We start from the raw sequence: 14,935 nt of genomic DNA, 5'->3' as shown, positions 1-14,935 counted from the left end.
ACAGCGGCCGGCAGAGATTCAATAAATTCCATAGTATGTGAGTGTGGCAACGCAGTATAACCCTTCAGGAATTGGAAGCTCCTATGCACATCCATTTAGTCAAATACAGTGGGCGTACATATACTTTTGTTGATTTATAATACACGAACGTGGTTCCTGGAGGACTCGGAGAGCCTTCGGTGGAAAATTGAAGAAGGAGAGGTTGATTTAGTTGGAAAATGCTCCACGGAATGATTTCATGTTCAGTTTCGAGCAAAACCTCTCATTTTAGCCAGAGAGCAATTTTATATGGAAATTAGATTTTTTTAGGACTTTGAGTTAATCCGTAGTAATTTTTGGACTTCTTCAACTGCTTGTAGGCGAATATTTAGAACATTATGAGAGCAACTTCTGGATTTAAACGAATAATGTGATACATGTCTATCAGCATGAGCGAATGTCAACACTCGTGAAGTGGATGGAACTGATTTATACGCTGGTGTCTCAGATTCATGTTATTAGTCAAATTGTGACAATTTGTGGTATCGACGTTAACGGTAGACTTGATATTCACATTCACTTTTCTTCTCCCTGGAATATAGAAGAAGTCGAACAAACTCCCATGAAGGCGAGACGCTGCTAGAAAACGTCAGATGTAAACTTCGCTGGCAAATTACAAGAGAGGAGAACAAGGCAGTGGTTCCTATGACAAAGCAGGGAGACGATGTGGTGTACAGCTGCAATTTTTGAAATTACTGCTGCTGCCGTAAACTGTCTTAGGGCAACCTTTTCACAAAGTTAGCAATAATTTACTCCTCATTTCGAACCACTTCCTTGTAAGAATATACTGATAAAAACCACAGATTTTCCTCAAAGAAACCTTACTGCAAATGTGTAATACGTGCAACCGATTTAATTTAGATTGATGGAATGATGAATAGTAAGCCATCGTGCATTATAAGGATATTAAAAATGGATATTAACTTCTTATCTGTGATGTAAAAAACTGAGTGCAAGTAAATTGAATGAACATTCTGGCTGTTGCTGTAATGTGTGTTGCAGTGTCCATATTGTCTGTTAAAGAGTAATAAGTTTATATGTGGTATTTATCTGTCAGTATTATCTGCAGTTCAGTCGACTCCGAAATTCCAATTCAGTATTAATCTTCTTCAGCATATATCAATCTTATAGATCTTTTGTTTTGTGTTTGTTGCATCCTTACTATTCAGACACGTACAACTTTTAGTGTGGTAGCGATTGAAAAGCCAGATTTCCGGGTTATTAAAATCTAAAAGGTCCACTAAAGAACAAAATAAGCTAATTTCAGTATCCGTACGTCTTCTAAAAACAAAAGAAGTAGATGAAGTTGAGGAATTTTGCTACTTAGGCAGTAAAATAACCAATGAAGGACGGAAGAAGAAAGACATCAAAAGACGACTGGCAATAGCAGAAAGGGTATTTCTGGCCATGGAAAGTCTACTACTATCAAACATAGGGCTTAATTTGAAGAAGAAATTTCTGAGAATATGCGTGAGAACAGCATTGTGTGGTAGGAAGCATGTACTGTGGGAAAACTGGAACAGAAGAGAATAGAAGCATATGAGATATGATGCCACAGACGAAATTTGAAAATTAGGTGGGCTGATAAGGAAAGGAATGTGGGGGTTCTGCGCAAAATAGAAGAGGAAAGGAATGTGTGTGAAACACTGATAAGAGGAAGGGGCACGATCACGATGATAGGACATCTGCAAAGACATGAGAGAATGACTTTCGTGATACTAGAGGGAGCTGTAGGAGGTAGGGTCTGTAAATGAAGACATAGATTGGAATACGAGGTTGCCCAGAAAGTAAGTTCCTATCAATCGCGAAATGGACAACACAGTGAAAATCCTATGAAGCTTTGCACAGATGTGTTGGGTAGTGTCTCTAGCATGACCATCGATCACATCAAGACGCTCTTTTCAGTTGTGAGCGCACTGTGAACGAGTGAATGTGCCCAGAACAATTATGTCTCCCGGCAAGTAGTGTGGCGCGGTGAGAGGCTTTGCCTTAATGAATGCGGCCCACATAACACAACTGCAATGCTCATCCTTCTTCAAGGAAATTCTCAGCCGCACTCTGCAGGGGCAGTGAAGACGCTACTGCAGAAAGTGTTCGATCAGCCACAACACAGCCCTAATTGGCTCGTCCTGAGTATCATCTCTGTTGACATGAAACGCTAGGTACGAAGACAGCACTTGGGCGCAGGCTACGCACTATAAACAAGCGAAGACAGTTGTCGGAAAGCACAGGCGGCTGCCCTCCATGACGATGGTGATAGAAATTTGGTATAACGCTCCGACAAATGTCTAAGTCGGAGCGGCGACTATGTAGAGAAGTATCTGGAAAGTGTAGCTAACCCATGCAAATAAATTGTTTCTGATTTTCACTGTGGTTTCCATTTAGCGACCGGTCGGAACTTACTTTCTGGACAACCCTCATACAACCAGAAAATAACTGAGGATGTAGGGTGCAAGTGCCACTCTGAGATGAAGAGGTTGGCACAGGAGGGGAATTCGTGGCGGACCGCATCAAACCAGTCAGAATTATATGAATAAAAAAAAATAAATAAAAGAAATATATTGGATGATGAGATGGAGTGGGACTGAGTGCAGCTGGGCCTTCAGTATTCGTCACTGTGCATCGAAAATCAACACAAACGGTTGGACTGTGGATAGCATGGCGATTACGCCCTTAGCACAAACACTGTGTAAAAGCAATTCCTCAACCAAAGTCAGAATCCAGTGCTGTTAATGAACTACAAATGGTTCAAATGGCTCTGAGCACTAAGAGACTGAACTTCTGAGGCCATTAGTCCCCTAGAACTTTGAACTACTTAAACGTAACTAGCGTAAGGACATCACACACATCCATGCCCGAGGCAGGATTCGAACCTGCGACCGTAGCAGTCGCGCGGTTCCAGACTGTAGCGCCTAGAACAGCTCGGCCAATGAACTACAATGCTGACATGGAGACTGTTCTCGTCATTCACAACAGTTTCTTTTGAATTTACGTTGTTGTTATAAGATAGGAGTATATTTGTGTCAATTGAAACCTAGCTACTAACTTACGAGCAGTACATCCTCTTCTACGAGAAATACTAGGGTGTCATGATATGTGCACAATTAGTCTCTAATTATATGTGACAGCGCTTAACTACATTGTCTCTGGTTTCGGCCGGTAATATTGTTTTTGTATTCAACTGTTCCGGTATGTAAATTTCTCTGAAAATATTGCTATAATAATATGAGGAGTATTTCAAAAGGTTACTGAAACTGAGCTACCGAAATTTGAATGAGGAGCCCTGTATAACACAACAGTTAATATGCCCTTAGTTGTTGTCTGAGCGTTCTATTAAGCGAGAAATGGTTCGATCTCTCGCTCGCTCGCAGTCGAGTAATATGTAACGAATTTTAAATAGAGATACACAATTCTGAGGGTAATATTTTATGCTGATGATATTTCTTATTTGTTGTTTCAGATGATGTTCAAGTGCTCAGTAAATTGCTGAGTAGTTAGGTTCTAATAATTTTTCAGGCCGTTTCAGTCGACTAGTTTTGCTGCCTTTCAATGAGCAACGGTCGAGGTGCTTAAACGACGTAATTCCAGGAACTGGTACGTACTATTTGCTAAATTTACTACACAGTAATATTGGTTATGACTGCCGCTAAGGCGTGGTGTCCATATTAGCGACTTTTCTTTTCGTACATCCATAGTATAAATGGAGGACAGTGGACGTCAGCTGGTATAAATTTATGTTAAAAAGGAAGAAATTCCTCCAGCTGTATTTAAAGTGTCGATTTAATTTTGGCGACTAGTCTCAACGTTGTAACAACGCCATCTTCAGGCCCTATAAAATATAACGTACATACAACAACCAATGTGACATCAGTAATCTGTGAGTTATTATGTAAACAAATATATTATAAACATACTACATAATGGAAGAGTTCAATAAAATTAATTACATTTTGTCCGTATAGAGTTCGTGTTGTTAGTCAGATTATGATAAATGACAGTATTAACGCTAACGGTGGACTAGATTTTCATAGTCACTATTCCTCTCTTTGGAGTAGAGAAGTAGTCGAACAAACTCCCACGTAGCGGAGACTATACTGGAAAACGTTAGATGTTAATTTGGTTGGCAAAAGCGCGAGAGGAGGACGATTATCATGGTTGCTATGACGAGGAATAAAGAGACGACGTGTTGTATAGCTGAAATTTCGGAAGGTACAGAAAGTGCAACGAAAACTGTCTGAGAACGACCTATTGACAACGTAAATAATAATTTTTTCCTTATTTCGAACCACTTCCTTGTAAGAATATACTGATAAAAACCAATAATTTTACGGAAAGGCCGGCCGCGGTGGCCGTGCGGTTTTGGCGCTGCAGTCCGGAACCGCGAGGCTGCTACGGTCGCAGGTTCGAATCCTGCCTCGGGCATGGGTGTGTGTGACGTCCTTAGGTTAGTTAGGTTTAAGTAGTTCTAAGTTCTAGGGGACTTATGACCTAAGATGTTGAGTCCCATAGTGCTCAGAGCCACTTGCACAATTTTTTTTACCGAAAGGAAACCTTCCCGAAAATTTGTAATACGTGTCAGCAATAGCGGCCAATGACAGCTGTGTTCAAGCAACTTCGTTATTTCACAAATACTTTCTTTAAGTATGTTAATTAAAATAATTTCGTTTCATTGCATCAGTCAATGCAGGGGCGTGCTATATCTGTGAATAGTTAAATCGTTGATTTTATTTCGTTTGATGGAATGATGGTTAGTAAACCGTATTGGATTAAAGTGGTATTTACAATGGGTATTATTTACTGTTATCAGTCATGTAAAAAAACTGAATGCAAGTAAACTGAATGAACATTCTGGCTTCCGCTGCTCTGTGTGTTGCAATGCCCATATTGTCGGTTGAAGAATTATACGTTTATATGTGCTACTTATCGCTTAGTGTTATCTGCAGTTCAGTCGACTCCGTAATCCCAGTTCTCTATCAATCTTGTTCAGCATATATCAGTCTCTTAGATCTTTTGTTTTGTGTTTGTTGCTACCTTACTATTCAGACGCGTACAATCTTTAATGTGGTAGCGACTGAAAAGCTAGATTTCTGGGTTATAAAATCTAAATGTCCACTAAATAACAAAATTCGCTAACCTAAGCGTCTGTACATCTTCTAAAAACAAAGGAAACCGCATATAATGTACCAAGTTTGGAGTGTGTCAACTTGATTACGACTCAATGAGACTTCACTCAATATGCTATTAAAATATCTGATCTGAGTAGTTGCGTAAAGCCGTATGCAGTTACAACTATGTATGCAGTTTCAGGTCGCCGGCAAAACTTCAAGTCTTTCAGTGAGTCATATTAAGGAAAGCACTGTCTTAGGTGCTTACTTGTTTCCATTTGTAGGTTCAAATGATGAAACGCGTGGTCCTTAAATTCAATAATTCCTACCTGCTCAAGGACTCTCATATTGCGAGTAGTTCTCTATGTGCTTTCCAGCATGTTGCAGTCCAATACAAAGAGATCATCATCATCACCATTTAAGACTGATTATGCCTTTCAGCGTTCAGTCTGGAGCATAGCCCCCTTATAAAATTCCTCCATGATCCCCTATTCAGTGCTAACATTCACGCCTCTTCTGATGTTAAACCTATTACTTCGAAATCATTCTTAACCGAATCTAGGTACTTTCTCCTTGGTCTGGCCCGACTCCTCCTACCCTCTACTGCTGAACCCATGAGTCTCTTGGGTAACCTTGCTTCTCCCATGCGCGTAACATGACCCCACCATCTAAGCCTGTTCGCCCTGACTGCTACATCTATAGAGTTCATTCCCAGTTTTTCTTTGATTTCCTCATTGTGGACACCCTCCTGCCTTTGTTCCCATCTACTAGTACCTGCAATCATCCTAGCTACTTTCATATCCGTAACCTCAACCTTGTTGATAAGGTAACCTGAATCCACCCATACAAAGAGACCGAAAAGAAAAAGTGTCTTACGGAGAACGCATCTGAACGATATTAAATGAGCCAACTTCGACGATTCGCTGTTGTAGAAATCCAATCGATGACAAAGCAAAATTGGAAATTTATCCCAAACAATTTTAAATATCCTACACTCGTAGTATCATTCAGAATAAGTGTTTTTCAGTTACGTTCATACTAGTGACCAGTGCACTATAATTTTTTTAAAAAAGTGCACCTGTGGCTTTGGGGTAGAAATTAAAACATTCTCGGCAAGAGTTTGAATAGTGCAACCATTTAAATTTTGAATAAAATCCGTTTTTAATGGAGATCGCACAAAAGCCAGTAATCTTCGGCAATGACCTGTTACGTCTTACAAAAAATAAAAACACTAAACTGCTTGCGACGCAGCTGCTCTAACAGGCGACATAGCTCAATGTGAGATAAGACGATAAAACATTCAGATCACCACGTTTCATCTTTCACGTAAGTAGAAAACTTCAGGCCAGAAGGATTAAAACAGTTACCAAGCGCGTTCACACTAAATTTTGTGCAACTGTGATGTTTGGGAACTATCAAATTTTGCCCCCGTAGCGGATAACAGCACAGCTGCAGGTCATAGTCTCATCGTACTTGCACTAACAAAATCGTAATTCACCCAGTAATTCAAACAGTTGAGAGCCGGCCGCTGTGACAGAGCGGTTTTAGGCGCTTCAGTCCGGAACCGCGCTGCTACTGCGGTCGCTGGCTCTAATCCTGCCTCGGGCTTAGTTCCATAGTGCTTAGAGCCATTTGAACCATTTGAGACAGTTCAGATTTAGCACGGTGTCTTTGTAGTAACTGAAATCAAGCGAATGACAATGAAATTCATATTTAACATGCTTTCTTCGTTGAATTTTACGGACAATGACATGAACAGATGTAACAAGGCACATTTTGAAAGAATCAAAGTTTGCAGAAGAAGTAAACTAATTTTTTTGTTAGTCATCAGTCTTCTGCCTGGTTTGATACGGCCTGCCACGAATTTCTCTCCTGTGCCAACCTCTTAACCCTTTCATTTCATAGTAAGACTAGCAGCCTACGCACTTAGTTACTGGCTGAGTGTATTCCAATCTCTGTCTTCGTCGTCAGTTTGTACCCTTTACAGCTCCCTCTAGCACCATGGAAGTTATTCACTGATGTCCTATCATCCTGTCCCTTCTCCTTGTCAGTGATTTCCACATATTCCTTTCATCTTCGATTCTGCGTAAAACTTATTCATTGTCTACCTCATCACTTCACCTAACATACGACATTCGTATGTAGCACCACATCTCAAATGGTTCAATTCTCTTCTGTCCTGGTTCGCCAACAGTCCATATTTCACATCCATGCAATGCTGTGTTGCAAATGCACCTCCTCAGAAATTTCTTCCTCAAAGTAAGGCCTATGTTTGATACCAGTAGACTTCCCGTGGCCATGAATACCCTTTTTGCCATTACCAGGCCTCTTTTGATGTCCTTGCTCTACCGTCCATTGGTTACTTTACTGCCTAAGTAGAGGAATTCCTTAACTTCATCTACTTCGTGAGCTTTCGGATCTTTCGGAGCCGAATGCCCACTAGTGTACCTTTCCTAAAGCCAAACTGGTATAGGGAAAGACGGTTAATATGCAATATGTACAAGAGCCAAGAGGGAATAATATGAATGGACGACCAAGAACGAAGTGCAGGGATTGAGAAGGGTGTAAGACAGGGATGTAGTCTTTCGCCCCTACTGTTAATTCTGTACATGGAAGGAGCAATGATGGAAATAAAAGAAAGATTCAGTATTGGAATTTAAATAAAGATGAAATTATGTGAATGATACGATTGGCTGGTGAAAGTGAAGAAGAATTACATGATCCGCTGAGTGGAATTAACAGTCTAATGTGTGTAGAAAATTGATTAAGAGTAAATCGACGAAAGACGAAAGTAATTATAAGTAGTAGAAATTAGAACAGCGAGAGACTGAACATCAGGGTTGATGGTCCCGAAGTAGATGAAGTTAAGGAATTCCTCTACTTAGGCAGTAAAGTAACCAATGGGCGATAGAGCAAGGACATCAAAAGAGGCCTGGTAATGGCAAAAAGGGTATTCATGGCCACGGGAAGTCTACTGGTATCAAACATAGGCCTTACTTTGAGGAAGAAATTTCTGAGGAGGTGCATTTGCAACACAGCATTGCATGGATGTGAAATATGGACTGTTGGCGAACCAGGACAGAAGAGAATTGAACCATTTGAGATGTGGTGCTACATACGAATGTCGTATGTTAGGTGAAGTGATGAGGTAGACAATGAATAAGTTTTACGCAGAATCGAAGATGAAAGGAATATGTGGAAATCACTGACAAGGAGAAGGGACAGGATGATAGGACATCAGTGAATAACTTCCATGGTGCTAGAGGGAGCTGTAAAGGGTACAAACTGACGACGAAGACAGAGATTGGAATACACTCAGCCAGTAACTAAGTGCGTAGGCTGCTAGTCTTACTATGAAATGAAAGGGTTAAGAGGTTGGCACAGGAGAGAAATTCGTGGCAGGCCGTATCAAACCAGGCAGAAGACTGATGACTAACAAAAAAATTAGTTTACTTCTTCTGCAAACTTTGATTCTTTCAAAATGTGCCTTGTTACATCTGTTCATGTCATTGTCCGTAAAATTCAACGAAGAAAGCATGTTAAATATGAATTTCATTGTCATTCGCTTGATTTCAGTTACTACAAAGACACCGTGCTAAATCTGAACTGTCTCAAATGGTTCAAATGGCTCTAAGCACTATGGAACTAAGCCCGAGGCAGGATTAGAGCCAGCGACCGCAGTAGCAGCGCGGTTCCGGACTGAAGCGCCTAAAACCGCTCTGTCACAGCGGCCGGCTCTCAACTGTTTGAATTACTGGGTGAATTACGATTTTGTTAGTGCAAGTACGATGAGACTATGACCTGCAGCTGTGCTGTTATCCGCTACGGGGGCAAAATTTGATAGTTCCCAAACATCACAGTTGCACAAAATGTAGTGGGAACGCGCTTGGTAACTGTTTTAATCCTTCTGGCCTGAAGTTTTCTACTTACGTGAAAGATGAAACGTGGTGATCTGAATGTTTTATTGTCTTATCTCACATTGAGCTATGTCGCCTGTTAGAGCAGCTGCGTCGCAAGCAGTTTAGTGTTTTTATTTTTTGTAAGACTTAACAGGTCATTGCCGAAGATTACTGGCTTTTGTGCGATCTCCATTAAAAACGGCTAAAATGACAGTAAATTTGGGATCCTCGGAAATAATGAATTTGGATTAACTCATCTGGAGTCTTAAGCGAAAACTTTCTCCCAAGACGGTATAGAGGGTGTTATTAATTTCTCTTTGTAGACTTCGGGGAGTTGTAGAAGAGACGACGATTATTTAGTATAGTACTTCATGTCCTCTGTACGAAAACGTACCGTTTTCCCTTGTCCCTTTACACGTCCGAGATCATGTGGACGAACGATTTGGGCAGTGGATACGTCGTGAAGGCCCGACTGCTAGACGTGCGCTTTTTGGTGACTTGAACTCGCTAAACAACTACGTGGGGAGTCACACGAAATGCTTGCCCCACTAGACCCCTTTAGTGATCCTGTAGATCGAAACATGGTACGAACGTACCGTGTCTGTGCTGACTTCGGTGATCCTCAAATTGAACCCTACTCTTAAGTGGCCACACGCGACAAGCAACAGCAGTCAGAGGGCAATGTGTGTTGTAGTATTCTACATGTAGCTGGAAAACGATACATTTCCGGCAAATGAATTTCTATGGTAAGCTTAGCAGTGTTGGACCCTACTACAGGATCTCAAACTCTGCAACTGGAATTTAGTTACTCTCTGTACATTCGAGTTCCCCCGACCATAACCTGTCCATGGCATAGTATCTTGTGCAAGACTACCCATAGCTGTGTGCAAGTGGGCGTACGGCGTCTCCCCACCTTCTAGACCTCTGGTTCAAAATGGTTCAAATGGCTCTGAGCACTATGGGACTTAACTTCTGAGGTCATCGGTCCCCTACAACTTAGAACTACTTAAACCTAACTAACCTAAGGACATCACACACATCCGTGCCCGAGGCAGGATTCGAACTTGTGACCGTAGCGATCGCGCGTTTCCAGACTGTAGCGCCTAGAACCGCTCGGCCATTCCGGCCCGCTAGACCTCTGGGAAACGAAAAACAAAGTATAGTGTTGGCAGGCGTTTTGTTTCCGAGGAAATGATTTAAGAGTCCCTACTATGCAGGTTTTTAACAGAGTCGAAACTCTTGCATAGCTACTTACAAGTTGCCATTCGTCTTCCAAAACATTAAAAATACATTGCCCAGGTGTAGCCCCTCCCCCTTCGTTATTACAACGGTGATCTGTGTAATACAAACTCAAATGTGCCGTCTCCTGATGTTTACTACGTGCGTGCAGCATTTGCCTGTTATGATGAATCGGTATAGATGCTGAATCAGACTATTACATTTCGGGGACCTGGTACACAGAACATGAAAGAAAAGATATGTTTGCTATGCAGTCAGTAATCTGCAGCCAGCTCCTGGAGGCAATCAACTCCAAAAGGTGACAGCGGGAAAAAATATTGGCCCACAACGGCTATAAATGGCTCCAATAAGATGAGGGTGACTCACGGTAGTTGGCCATTCGCAAGGAATGTGAAAGAGGAATGGGATTACTGGTGGGTCGCGTGCCTCCGGCAGTAAAGACGTGCCGCGAGTCGGTGCTAACTCGATGTTATCGGCGAGCTTTCGAAACAGCCCACCAGACACGTTCAGACTACTCGCCGTAGCAGCGATATGGCCCAATTTATATTCGCGGGACGGCGTCGTGGGTCGCACTTAAGGCGTCGATACAGTCGCGCACGGCTTGCAGGCCGTTTGAGTCGACCGGTTTTGCTCCCTTTCAATGAGCGACGGTCGAGGTGCTTAAACGGCGTAATTCCAGGAACTGGTACGTACCATTTGCTAAATTTACTTCACAGTAATACTGGTTATGACTGCCGCTAAGATGTGGTGTCCATATTAGCGACTTTTCTTTTCGTACATCCATAGTATAAATGGAGGACAGTGGACGTCAGCTGGTATAAATTTACATTAAAAATGAAGAAATTCCTCCATCTGTATTTAAGGTGTCGATTTAATTTTAGCGACTAGTCTCAACGTTGTAACAACGCCATCTTCATGCCCTATAAAATATAATGTACATACAACAACCAATGTGACATCAGTAAACTGTGAGTTATTATGTAAAGAAATATATTATAAACATACTACATAATGGAAGAGTTCAATAAAATTAATTACATTTTGTCCGTTTCCATTAAATGCAATCATTCTGGAAATTAACAATTTATGTGTACCAATAAGTACAAATGAAATTATATACACATAATCGTTTTTATTACCGATCAATGTCAAGCATTAAATGAAATGGGATTGTATACAGGGTGTTACAAAAAGGTACGGCCAAACTTCCATGAAACATTCCTTACTCACAAATAAAGAAAAGATGTTATGTGGACATGTGCCCGGAAACGCTTAATTTCCATGTTAGAGCTCATTTTAGTTTCTTCAGTATGTACTGTGCTTCCTCAATTCACCGCCATGATTTCATACGGGATACTCTACCTGTGCTGTTAGAACATGTGCCTTTACAAGTACGACACAACATGTGGTTCATGCACGATGGACCTCCTGCACATTTCAGTCGAAGTGTTCGTACGCTTCTCAACAACAGATTCGGTGACCGATGGATTGGTACAGGCGGACCAATTCCATGGCCTCCACGCTCTCCTGACCTCAACCCTCTTGACTTTCATTTATGGGGGCATTTGAAAGCTCTTGTCTACGCAACCCCGCTACCAAATGTAGAATCTCTTCGTGCTCGTATTGTGGACAGCTGTGATACAATACGCCATTCTCCAGGTCTGCATTCCATACGACGGAGGGTGGATGCATGTATCCTCGCTAACGGAGGACATTTTGATCATTTCCTGTAACAAAGAGTTGGAAATTACGCTGGTACGTTCTGTTGCTCTGTGTTTCCATTCCATGATTAATGTGATTTGAAGAGAAGTAATAAAATGAGCTCTAACATGGAAAGTAAGCGTTTCAGGACACATGTCCACATAACATGTTTTCTTTCTTTGTGTGTGAGGAATGTTTCCTGAAAGTTTGGCCGTACCTTTTTGTAACACCCTGTATAAAGGAAACTTAGGTGACAAGCCGTTACGCTTAAGGATAATAAACAGTGCTAAAGAGAATATGCATTGTTAATCAGACATATGTAGCTTAAGATCCATTATTTAAGAATGCTAAAGGGAGGGAATGTAGAAATAGAGTTATGTTTGTATATCACTGCATTGTTATCACACTAAAGTGGCAGTGAGGCAATTTGCTTAAACAACGTCAGTCATAACGTCGCAAAACGAATAATAAGAAACCGGAAAACGACTGCGGAACCTAGTTAATAAAAGGTAGTCTGTGGTGTAAAATACATACTAATCAATCTATAACCTACTCATTCGGATAAAAAATGTTAGTTAACATGCTGCTGAAAAACCCTATTTCAAAGTCTTTGTCTCATCGACGGCAGTAGCCTTGGCCACAAGTAGTGTAATTCTAGTATGCGAACGGAGCAAGAACGTCAAAATTTGACTAACAGGGGCAAAAATGCATTCCTGGCCAATGTGAATCTATTAGTATCAGATAAAGGGCTAACATCATGAATAAATATTGAGAATGAGCTGTGGGTAGAAATGAACAGAATAGAATCGAAGCATTTGAGGCGGGGTGTACACAGCCCTTGTGATGCCAACTGAGGAGCCACTCGACTGACTAGTAGCGACACCGGTCACGAAAACTGACAACGGCCAGGAGACGGTGTGCTGACAGATGCCTCTCCGTATACGCATCCGGTGACGCCTAAGGCCTCAGGATCACACGGCGGTCTATTGGTACCGTTGGGTCTTCACGGCCGTTATTGTAGGTGTTTGTTTTTTTGTTTTACTACGGAAGAATGTAAAAACTTAAGTCGATCGATAGGTAAAGGATGAGGTCTTGCAGCAGCCGCTGTGGCCGAGCGGTTCTAGGCGCTTCAGTCCGTATCCGCTCTGCTGCTACGGTCACAGATTCGAATCCTGCCTTGGGCGTGGATGTCTACATCTACATCTACATCTACATCTACATTTATACTCCGCAAGCCACCCAACGGTGTGTGGCGGAGGGAAGTTTACGTGCCACTGTCATTACCTCTCTTTCCTGTTCCAGTCTCGTATGGTCCGCGGGAAGAACGACTGTCTGAAAGCCTCCGTGCGCGCTCTAATCTCTCTAATTTTACGTTCATGATCTCCTCGGGAGGTATAAGTAGGGGGAAGCAATATATTCGATACCTCATCCAGAAACGCAGCCTCTCGAAACCTGGCGAGCAAGCTACACCGCGATGCAGAGCGCCCCTCTTGCAGAGTTTGCCACTTGAGTTTGTTAAACATCTCCGTAACGCTACCACGGTTACCAAATACCCCTGTGACGAAACGCGCCGCTCTTCTTTGGATCTTCTCTATCTCCTCCGTCAACCCGATAATGTGTGTAGTGTCCTTAGGTTAGTTAGGATTAAGTAGTTCTAAGTTTAGGGAACTGATGACATCAGATGTTAAGTCCCATATTGCTCAGAGCTATTTGAACCATTTTTTGAGGTTGTCCTCAGAGACCCGAATAAAGGAACATAGGGAAAACACTGAGAAGAGGATGGGACAGAATTATAGGTCATGTGTAAAGACATCAGAGTATAACTACCACGATACTGGAGATAGCTGTAGAGGAAGACAGAGATTGGGATACATCAAAGAAATAATTGAGGACATGGGGTGCAAGTGCTCCTCTGTGATGAAGGAGATCTCAGCAGAAATTCGTGGCGGGCCGCATCAAACCAGTCAGTACACTCTACTTACAACACTAAAAGGAGGGCTAAAGTAGCGAGGTTCATCAACACAATGTGATACAATTTTGATTGTACAATATGAAAGTCACCGTTCTCGTCAGATCTCTTGAGCACCATCGGGCAGTACTTTGATGGCTGGTTGTCTGAGTAGGCCGCGCTCTGTTGATAACTTTCTCCTTGCCTTTACGGCAGGGAGAACAGGAGAGGGGTGGCGTTAAGTGCCTGATCATCATCTTTGTGCCAATGATCTGGATTAATTTCCGAACCTCGCCGCAGTGTCTCGCCGAGTGAGGGAATACGACACTGTTGACTGTGATACGTCGGTCTGATGGGACGTGAACCTAGGCAGCCCCTTGGTGCTATGCGAGAGGCTGTGGGACGGCACCGGGTTTCACCCTCTCCCTCCTGTCATCCTCAGACAATCCACACACACACACACACACACTCACGCACACACACATACAAATTCCCGCGGGCGCGCGCGTTTTACAGACAACCCCACTTAACAGATACACTTCACGACAGAGTATGCTTATATCCCACAAAGGAAAAGGTCCTACAGGTTGCAAAGGATGGAACACATATTTCCATTTCAGGGAGCTGAACCTGCCATTCGGAACCTTCATCCAATCACACCATACGCCTTTACAAATTTTTATCATCATTGCATGATAACAAATCTTGCTGATTTTCCCAAAATAAATTCGTAAACCTTTTGAACAAGAACAAATGTCTTCTATGCTAGATACTTACAAAATGTTAACAGGAATGTTGTTCTGCTAAAGCTAAGTGAAACGTAACAACATATCTTTTGATAAAACAACAGAGGTGAACTCTGGTACCTGATTTACTAGTCCTAGAGAAACACAACAATAATAATGTCACATGGTATTCCTGCTTACGGACTTCTACGTGGTACTTCCTAACGTTGCTTGCGAAATTATGACACAACACTGAATAAACAGTAGAATATTATTTGT

The sequence above is a fragment of the Schistocerca gregaria genome, chromosome 3 (assembly GCF_023897955.1).
Source record: "Schistocerca gregaria isolate iqSchGreg1 chromosome 3, iqSchGreg1.2, whole genome shotgun sequence".
Taxonomy (NCBI): domain Eukaryota; kingdom Metazoa; phylum Arthropoda; class Insecta; order Orthoptera; family Acrididae; genus Schistocerca; species Schistocerca gregaria.
Note: the sequence above shows the minus strand (reverse complement) of the source record.